Below are 9960 nucleotides of genomic sequence, written 5' to 3' on the forward strand. Positions count from 1 at the left end.
GCCCCCATTCCCCATCCAGGATCCGGGAATCATTCTCCCTGGAGACCCGGCTGGGAAGGGCACGTCCCCATGCCCTCGGCAATGTCACCGTGTCCCGCTCCTCCTCCACGCGCATTTGGAGGCGAGCTCTTAATGGCTTGCTGTTAATTAGTGTGAACTCTGATTGCCCTGCGAGCACGCCCTTGCCTTTGTCAGCTAATTGGCCGGGCTTTCTCATCTATTATGTAAATAGCCCCGGTCTCTGCGGCGCGGTGTTGTAACGCTCCGCATTCCTGGGAGCCTGCGCTCCCGGTTCATGGAATTGTGCTCCCGGCCCCGGGCGAAAACAGCAGCAACAACAACAAAAAGCAGGCGAGCCTTTGGCTGGGTTTTGGGAGGCTCCAGAAATGAGTTCCAGAAGAAAGTGTTCCGGGCAGGAGTTCAGGGCATGGACAGCGGGAGGAGACAGCGGGAAAAGCTGGATAATCCTGGCCTTGCGTCACCTCCCGCGGCCCCACGTGCACAGGTAGGGCTGGGAACCAGTCCAGAGGTTGTCCTGTGTCACATCCCCAGGGAAGGAGCGAGGGAGGCAGGGAGGAGCAGCTCTGCCCTTCCCTCTGTGCTGGGCATTGCTGAGGCCGCACCTGGAGTTCTGTGTCCCGCTCTGGGTCATTCCATTGGGGACCTGGAGGGGCTGGAGCGTGGCAAGGGAAGGGGCTGGAGAATTCCTGAGGGAGCTGGGAAGGGGCTCAGCCTGGAGAAAAGGAGGCTCAGGGGGGACCTTGTGTCTCTGCACACCTCCATGAAAGGTTGGAACCAGGTGGGAGCTGGGATCTGATCCTAGGGAATAACAGGATAGAAGGGAATGGCCTCAGGCTGTGCCAGGGCAGGCTCATGCTGGACACCAGAAGGAATTTCTCCATGGAAAGGGTGCTCAGGCCTTGGAGGTGCCCAGGGAGGTCTGAAGTCCCCATCCCTGGAGGTGTCCAAGGAATTCCTGGATGTGGCACTCAGTGCCAAGGTGGGCGTCGGGCACAGCTTGGTCTGGATGATCCTGGGGGGATTTTCCAACCTCAGTGATCCCTCTGCAAGGACCGTGCCTGGTTTCCCTCCTGTCCTGGGACGAGCAAAGCTCCTTACCCAATTCCATGGTCCCTCACAGCCTTATCATGGAATCTGTAGGTTTTTAAGGAAAACTTGGATGTTCTGGGAGCTGAGGAGTTGGTGAGGCAGGGAATTGTTTGTGGGACAGATCTGCTGGAGCAGACCAGCCAAGGACTCTCTTCCCACCCACCCCTGGAGATGCCACAGCAGGAGGAGGAGGCACCATCCAGTGACAGGAGAATGGAAGAGCCAAAGGATTCCAAAAAGAGACCCACAGGCCTGGATTTTTCCAAAGCCAACAAATTTTGGGGTCTAAATGGGTCTTTTCCAGTGATCGATACCCTGCAGACAGGACAGTTTAGGAGAGGAACCCCAAATGTCCTGGCCAAGCAGAGAGCGAGGTGGCTCCTTGGAATGTCAGCTGGTATTTTCCATGAGGGAGAAAAACTTCCAAAGGATATTTATTCCACAGACAAGCCGAGCTGTAAAACAAATGAGCAAAGTCCCTGCTCCGATAAATCCACTTAGAAATCCAAACCCAGTAGCAACAGGATAATTTATGTCCCATGGAGAGAGGTCCAGAGGAAAATTGATGAAGTCTCTTATTTGGGTCATAAATCAGGTTCCATTAATGGAACCCATCCACAAATTTATAAACACAGCCCGGAGCCCAGGCTGGTCCTTCAGCTCCCGGGAAGGAGGGACTGCAGCAAAAAGGGGGCTCTGATCCATAAACTCCTTCCTGATAAATCCAGGAAGACAATCTGGGAAAAGATAGCTGGGCTCAATTTATGACGCCTGAAAGGGAGCCAGGCAGGAGTAAATCCTGTGTGTGCCGGCAGAAATAAATCTGGGAATGTTCTCCTCTTCTTCCCTGTCCAGAAGGCCACTCGCAAATCCAAGTGCGTTTCCAACTCCTCTTTACTTTGGCCTTCCTTCCTCCAGTCCTGGGAATGCCAACACTTATGGGATCATGGAATGGGTTCAGTTGGAAGGGATCTTAAGGATCAGCCAATCCCACCCTGTTCCATGGGCAGGGACACTTCCAACTATGCCAGGTTGCTCCCATGTCCAGCCAGGCCTGTGACACTGCCAGGGATCCAGGGGCAGCCACAGCAAAGCTGGGAATTCCAGCCCAGCCCCTGCCCACCCTCCCAGCCAGCAATTCCTTGCCAAGATCCCAGCCCAATCTCCCCTTGGCCAGTGGCAGCCATTCCCTGTGTCCTGTCCCTCTGTCCCTTGTCCCCAGCCCCTCTGCAGCTCTCCTGGAGCCCCTGCAGGCCCTGCCAGGGGCTCTGAGCTCTCCCTGGAGCCTTCCCTTCTCCAGGGGAACATTCCCAGTATTGCCAGCCTGGCTCCAGAGCAGAGGGGCTCCAGAATCCTGGAATGGTTTGATTTGGAAGTGACCCTGAATCCCATCCCATTCCCACCTCCTGCCATATTTAGGGACACCTCCCACTGTCCCAGGGTGCTCCAAGCCCCAGTGTCCAACCTGGCCTTGGACAATTCCAAGGATTTGGCAGCCACAGCTTCTCTGGGCAGCCACGTTCAGCAGATCCAGAGCCCCTCCACCCTTCCCAGGGCAAGGGAAGATGTTAAAATCCATTAGATCCATCAGAATTCCTTGCCCATTCCCCACAGCTCCCGTGTTGAGCAAGAGACTGCAGCTCCACTGGATCCACGAGAAGAATTCCAGCCTGTCCCACCAGGCAGGGAATATTCCCTGAGGAGCTGCTGCCGGCTTTGCCATCTGTTTTCCAAACCTAACTTGTTCCACAGATTCCTCTGGAACGGGGCACATTGGGAAATGATTTTGGCCTCAGGTGGAAATTCGATTTCACTGGAATTTAATCCTGGCAGGGCACACGGGATCAGCTCCTGCCTTTCCCCAGGCATAAAAATTCCTGTGTTCCTTTGTGGGTGCCGCTCTCCGGGACACCAAAGGTGAATTCCGACAGTGGAGTAATCCAAAATTGGGAGAGTCTGGGAGCGACGAGTAAGGATTAAAATCTCCTTTGAACAGGAATTTCATCACCAAATCCCTGCCTTTCCCAGCCTAAAATCCATCAGGGATTGTCTAAAAAGCTTTGATGAGGTGCTTTTAATTTGGCTTGGAATTCTGGAGGCATTACCTGGGATAAAGGTGAGGGAATTGCACAAAGAGGTGGAAAAATTCAATCTGGACTAAAATTTGACTCCTCTTTTTCACTTTTCCCACAGCCTGGTGGAGGTGTGTGAAGATTTCCCTTTATTCCGAGGGAAATTTTCCATTATCTTCCCTCCAAAAAAAAAAAAAACCAAAAAAACCCCACAAAACAAACAAACAAAAAAAAAAGTGGATGGTTTTAAACATTTGGAAAGCCAAAATCACGGAATAATGGAATCATTTTAGTTGGAAAAGCCCTGACCACCACCTTGCACCTTGTCCCTGATGTAGGGACAGAGGTTTGGGCAAAGTTTGGGCTCAGGAATTTTCTCTGATATTCCCGGGAAAGGTTTTTTTTTGGAAAAGTTGGGAAATGGAAGAGGTGTTCACAAATGTGAACAATGGGGGGTGGCTGGAAGTGAGTTAAGAGCTATAATTTTTTTAAAAACAATATTCTCAAATATAATTTAATCTTAAAAAGAAGACTTGAACCATTTCTGGGTGAATGCAACCAGGAAAAAAATTATCTTAATTAATTCAAATATTATTTTAAATTTTGTTTTAATTGGAAAACTAAGCTCAGAAAATCCCAGTGCTTTGACCTTCAAGGGTAATTTTAATATACCTGATTTTGGCCAAAAGTTGAGGTGAAATTTGTGACCCTGGCAAGAAAGGCGATGAAAATTCAGCCCTAATTTAAAAAAAAAATGTAGCCAAGAAATGAATAGAAGTAATAAATTAATAAAATAAGTTATATACATAAATATTAATATAAATAATAAATATATACATATCATATATATTAATATAAATATAGAAAATAAATATAGAAAATATAAATTAATGTAGATAATATATGGATATATAGAATATATAAATATATATATAAATATATTAAGAATATATAAATATATATACACATATAAATAAACAAAAATAAGAGGCTGTGTGGCAATTTCCTTCTCGGGTGTTGCTCACGTGGCTCCCATGACTCAGCCAAACATTTTTCCACCCGATGGGGTCTGTCCATGGTCCAACACCCGTTTCCTCATGATTATCCCGAGGAAAACATAAATTTCCGGGGGGGATGAGGAGGTAATTTTGCAATCCTGTCAGAGAGGTCAAGCACGGACAGGGCAGTTCAGGAGGTGGTGACTGGGCAGAAAATCCTCTTTGGATTGCGCTGAAGCAGCCAAGGACAAGTTTGGGCTTCTTGGGGAAGGCGACGGAGCCTGGGAAGCTCTGGGAAGGCTCGGGATTAAGAGCAGATAACGTGGATCCAAATCCTTGTAAACAGCAGGAATTTCCTCAGCTGGGGTGGCTGCGGCGAGGACAAAGCATCCAGAGGTGGAATGGGGATGAGTTTTAAATCCTGGGACAGATGGGATTTGGGGAATTTCCACCCTGGAGTCTGGGATATCTCCAAGGACAAACTGTCCTGGAAAAATTCAGCTGAGCTGTTCTGGATCCTCTCTGGGCTTGGAGCTGGATTTGCCTCTGGAGGAGGAGGAGGAATTTTTTGGTTTGGAAAGGTTTTCTTGTGCCTGGAGGAATGGGGGTTGAGAGTCCAAAATCCAGTTTAACCAACGGAAGTGGCCTGGGAGAACTTCCCAGGGATTTTGGGAATACCGTAGGATTAACATTCTATTAGAACCATGGAATATCCTGAGCGGGAAGGGACCCACAGGGGTCATGGATCCAACTCCTTCCCTGCCCAGGATGATCCCAATAATCCCACCCTGTCCTTGGGAGCGTTTTCCAAAGGCTCCTGGAGCTCTGGCAGCCTCGGGAATGTAGCCATTCCCTGGGGAGATGTTCCAGTGCCCAGCACCCTCTGGATGAGGAATCTTTTCCTGATATCCAACCTAATCCTCCCTAGAGCAGCTCCAGCTGTTTCTCCCTGGAAAATTCAGGGTTTTCTACTCTTATTTTTTTTTAAGGAATATTTCCCTTGAGATGCTCAAAGCATCCAGGTGCTTTTCCTTTCTCCCGCCATGTTTTACAGTATTTCAATGTCTTGGGATTTTTTTTTCCATTACTGAAAGTAAAAACCTTTTTAGGCTGGGCCTCTCCCAATAAATGATCCATAAAATTTCCATGTAGGAAATGGATTTTCCCTCATCCTGAAGACACCAGGCCCCAGGCAGGAGATCTCCCCATTTTTGGGCTCTCTCGGGGTTGTTGGGGATCGTTCCCTGCTGGGATCCAGAGGATTCGGAGCCACCTCGTGATGAGCATTAGGATTTGTCATCTGATTCCTGAGGGATTCGTTCAGGGATTGAATTTAAAAAAAAAGGAGGGGGTGGGGAAAATCAGCCCGGGTTGACACGGATCCATTTCTCAGCCATGAACCGGCAGAGGCACCCCAGGGAATCTTTTCTTGAGGAAAAATCACCGTTTTTGTGGGATTTTGTGTTTTTTGGGTCAGGCCCTTGGCTGGTCTCCAATGCCAGGAGATTTTCCTGCTTTCCACCAGCTGGGATTCAGGCCAAGGACGTGGACTTGCTCCCTGCTTGCTTGTGCTGGTGGAAAAGGGCTTTGAGGATGGATTTGAACTCCCGCAGGTGTTTAAAAAGGAAAAATTGGGATATTCTCTCTCTCTGGAGCCTCCAGATTCTGGATTCATGTAGAGACAGTGGGAAAAAGTGTATCTGTGGTTACAGTGGGACAAATCCAGGGAAAGGTCACGTTCAAAGATGAATTATTTGGGATTTGCAGATTATTTCCACTTTTTCCAGTGGGGTTCAAGCCTGGCAGGAATCATCGCTGTCCCATTTTCTGGCACAGCTGTGACAGTGACTTGTCCTCAGCAGAGCAGCCAAAAATTTGGGGTGCAGCATCTCCTTCCTCCAAGATTCCCTGGATTGGAATCTTGAAAAAATGGCATTTTTGCAGCTCCACCCAAGTTCCTTAGGGTTTTTTGCCTTCCTGAAGGATGATTCCAGAGCCTTTGCTGTTCCTGGGGAAGCACCTGGATGTGTGTAGAAATTAATTTGTGATTTATACCCATTTTTGGGATGTTGGGGCCTGATTTTTACAACCCCAAATCAGCAAGAAGTGGAGATTCAGGGCCTTAAAATATGAATTTTACAGGAAAGAGTCCAAGAAAAAGCCCAAAAATAGATGAGCAGATAAATCCTGACAGATCAGGACCTGCTGGAAGATCTGAGGGCTCAAGGGCTTCTCATCGAGGAACTCATTAAATGCCAGATCCGTTCGTTGTCATTCCTGCTATTTCAGGATATGTGGAAATATCAGGGAAAAAAGGTCAGAAAAGCAAGGGTGGTTCTGAAGCACTGCTGGAGCTGGGGCAGAGCAGCTCCAGGGGATCCAATCCCACATCAGGAGCAACAGGCTTGTCCTGAGAAGCCTCCATGGGATCTGTCCTTGCTGGACATGGATTTGGAATGAACGTCTGGTCCCAGAAATCCAAAAAACCACAACAGGGCTTCCATTTCCAGAATTCCTTCAGCTCTGCCCTCCAATTCCGAGGCAGGGACACCTCCCACTGTCCCAGGTGGATCCAGCCTGGCCTTGGGCACTGCCAGGGATCCAGGGGCAGCCACAGCCAATCTGGGAATTCCAGCCCAGCCCTGCCCACCCTCCCAGCCAGCAATTCCTTGCCAAGATCCCAGCCCAATCTCCCCTTGGCCAGTGGCAGCCATTCCCTGTGTCCTGTCCCTCTGTCCCTTGTCCCCAGTCCCTCTGCAGCTCTCCTGGAGCCCCTCCAGGGACTCTGAGGATTCCCTGGATTTTTCCATTCTCCAGGGGAACATTCCCAGTATTCCCAGCCTGGCTCCAGAGCAGAGGGGCTCCAGAATCCTCTGGGGCCTTCTCTGGACTCTCTCCATGGCCAAAATCCCTCTTTTTGGGGGGACATTTTCCTCGTAGCTCAGCATGGCCATGTCGGCCCTTCCTGCAAACTCTCACCCTTTAATTTGGGGGTTAAAAGGACTTTTCCAGGCCATCTGGAGCTGGGAACAGCCCTTTCCCTCGGGGCTCTCCCCACCAGGCCTTAGCCACCAGACCTTTTGCCAAGGTTCAGGAGACGATTCCCAGTTTCTCCTTTCTCCTGGAGCTGCTCTGACTCACCCGCACGGAGCAGACACAACTTCCTTGGTCCCATTCCCACAGCAGCAACTGCTGCCTCTGGCTTGGCTTCAAAAAGGCTCCGGAGGTGCTAAAATCCCACAGAACTGGCAGGGACTGGAGCCCAAAATGAATTCTTTTTAGAGCTGGGTCTCTGTCTCTGCTCTGAGGCTCTGTCTTGTTGCTCCTGGCACTGGTGGGAGGCTCTGAAGGTTCCGAGATTGGATTTTTTGGGAAGAAAGATAAGAGGCTCTATGTGTTTTGTCTCCCAGCTGGTTAACCAGGCTCCAAACAGACTCCATGGAATTGCTGCGGCTTTTCCTGCTCAGGTCACTGAGATGAGCCTCATTCGATTTCTTTCCTCAGCTGAGGATGGAAAACTCATTTTTCCAGTTTTAGGGAGGGACCTGGTGAGGGAAAGTGGCTTTGGTTCATCACCACCAGATCTTCCCTTCTTTTTTTGGGGGGTCAGTCTTCAGGAGAATGAGCTCTTGGTCTGGCACAGGGATGGATGAATTCCAGGGATCTCCTGACAGGAGGGGACAGGCAGGGGGTCGGGCTCTGCTCCCAGGGAACAGGGACAGGAGGAGAGGGAACGGCCTCAGGCTGAGCCAGGAGAGGCTCTGGTTGGATATTGGCAGGAATTTCCTCATGGAAAGGTGGTCGGGGATTGGAAGTGCCCAGGGAGGTTTGGAGTCCCCATCCCTGGAGGTGTCCAAGGAATTCCTGGATGTGGCATTCAGTGCCAGGATGGGGATAGGGCACAGGCTGGACTGGATGATCCTGGAGGGCTCTTCCTACCTGGATGATTCCATGAACATCCATGTGATCCACACATTGTTCCTGGGACATCCTGGCCTCCAAGATCTGTCTCTTTTTTTGTTGTTCATGGCCTCATTCCATGGCAGCAGGGAAGGAGCAGTGGGGTTTGGAAGGTTCCCAGTGCCAGGTACATCCCATCCTGAAGGAACAGCACCGGGACACCAATCCCAGATTGCTGAGACAACTTTGCTGCGTGAAGTCTTTTCAGAAAGGACAGACCCAGATTTAGAGCTGGATTTAGATCTAAAAAAGACCAGGTTTTAGATTTGAGCAGCCTCATTTAGCGGGAGGTGTTTCTGCCCCTTGCAGGAGCTGGAATGAGATGAGCTTTAAGGTCCCTTCCAAGCCAAACCATTCCATGATTTTTATTTCAAGGTCACGGCCTTGTTTAGAAATCTTGCCACAAAGTAAGCAAGGAGAAAACTCTAGCAATTTATTCTCCCCTCACTCTGAAAAGCAGTTTGTTTATTTTATTTTCTTTATTTTTTTTTCTTCAGCCAAGCAAGGAGGGCTTGAAGGCGCCTTTCCCCTGCTGGGGAAGGGATGGATCAGGGAACACCAGCAAGGAGAAGGTGAGGGAAGCAGCAGGAGCTGCTGTGCCCCAACCAGAGCCTTGGAACCCTGCCCATCTCTGAGTAACACATCCAGAGTTATTTATTCCTCCCCAGAATCAAGACCTCCCACAGGAGCCTCCACGGAAAAGATTTGTAGGAATTCTGAACACCTTTGCCCTGCCATGGGAGTCCATCCCATGGAGGGCTTGGCTTGGGCTCCTCCAGGTTCCTCATGGCTCCCTGTTAGAATTAATTCCTTTTTTCCTCCCCTGTTTTAAATCCAAAAGGGATTTGGATCCCTCAGGAACACCGGAGGACTGGCAGGGAGCTGATTTTCCAGCACACTGGGAGGGCGTGGGGAGGTGTTTGCCAGGCTTGGATGGAGGTGGAGGATGGAGAGATCCAAACCTGGGAGAGACTCATCCGTGCACAGCACAAACATCTGGAGCCAATCACCCTTCCAGCTGTGCCTGGCTTCATCCCAGAGGATGCTATGCCCACAGAGAGGCAGGAAGAAACTGGTGGAGTTGGGATGGTGAGGGCCATGAACTGGGGGGGGGGGGTTTGCTAAGCCATGGGTGGTCGAGGTGGTGGTGGTGGATGTTTGGGGTGGTGGTGGATGGTTCAGATGGTGGTGAGTCCTGTTCAGATGGTGGTGGTGGACGGTTTGGATAGTGATGGATGATGTTCAGATAATGGTGATTGATGTTTAGATGGTAGTGGTTGATCGTTTGGTGGTGGTTGAGGGTTTGGGTGGTGGTGGTTGATGTTCAGATAGTGATGTTTAGATGGTGATGGTTGATGGTTTGTTTGGGTGGTGGATGGTGTTGGATGATGGTCATATAATGGTGGTTGGGGTTTAGATGGTGATGGTTGATGGTTTGGATGGTGATTGAGGGTTTGGGTGGTGGTGAGCCATGGTTCAGATGGTGGTGGATGTTCAGGTGATAGTGGTTGGTGGTTTGGGTGGTGGTTGATGTTCAGATGGTGGTGGCGGATAGTTTGGATAGTAGTGGTGGTGGATGATGAGCTGGTGGTGAATGATGTTCAGATAGTGATGTTTAGAGGTGGTGGTTGATGGTTTGGGTGGTGGTTGATGGTCTGGGTGGTGGTTGATGTTTAAATGGTGATGGCGGATGGTTGGATGTTCCAGAGGACACCTAGAGCTGGCAGGGGACTGTCCCAAACCATTGGGACGAGCTCTGTGGGCGGGCTGGACACCCCCACCATCCCAGCCGCAAACCTACCCGAAAACCCGAATTAACC

The 9960-nt window shown here is 50.0% G+C and overlaps 1 long non-coding RNA gene across 2 annotated transcripts; it reads left to right on the forward strand.

Annotated features, from left to right (window-relative positions):
* Nucleotides 1–268: 268 nt before the first annotated feature.
* Nucleotides 269–9247, forward strand: LOC135300156 (uncharacterized). 2 transcript variants are annotated; one of them, XR_010362047.1, is made up of 3 exons: nt 269–505; nt 8638–8712; nt 8982–9247. It is a non-coding gene; the product is annotated as an uncharacterized LOC135300156 (long non-coding RNA). The 2 variants fall into 2 exon arrangements; XR_010362046.1 differs by lacking the exon at nt 8982–9247 and adding an exon at nt 8809–8958.
* Nucleotides 9248–9960: the final 713 nt, after the last annotated feature.

This window comes from Passer domesticus, chromosome 4 (genome assembly GCF_036417665.1).
Source record: "Passer domesticus isolate bPasDom1 chromosome 4, bPasDom1.hap1, whole genome shotgun sequence".
In the NCBI taxonomy this organism is placed as follows: domain Eukaryota; kingdom Metazoa; phylum Chordata; class Aves; order Passeriformes; family Passeridae; genus Passer; species Passer domesticus.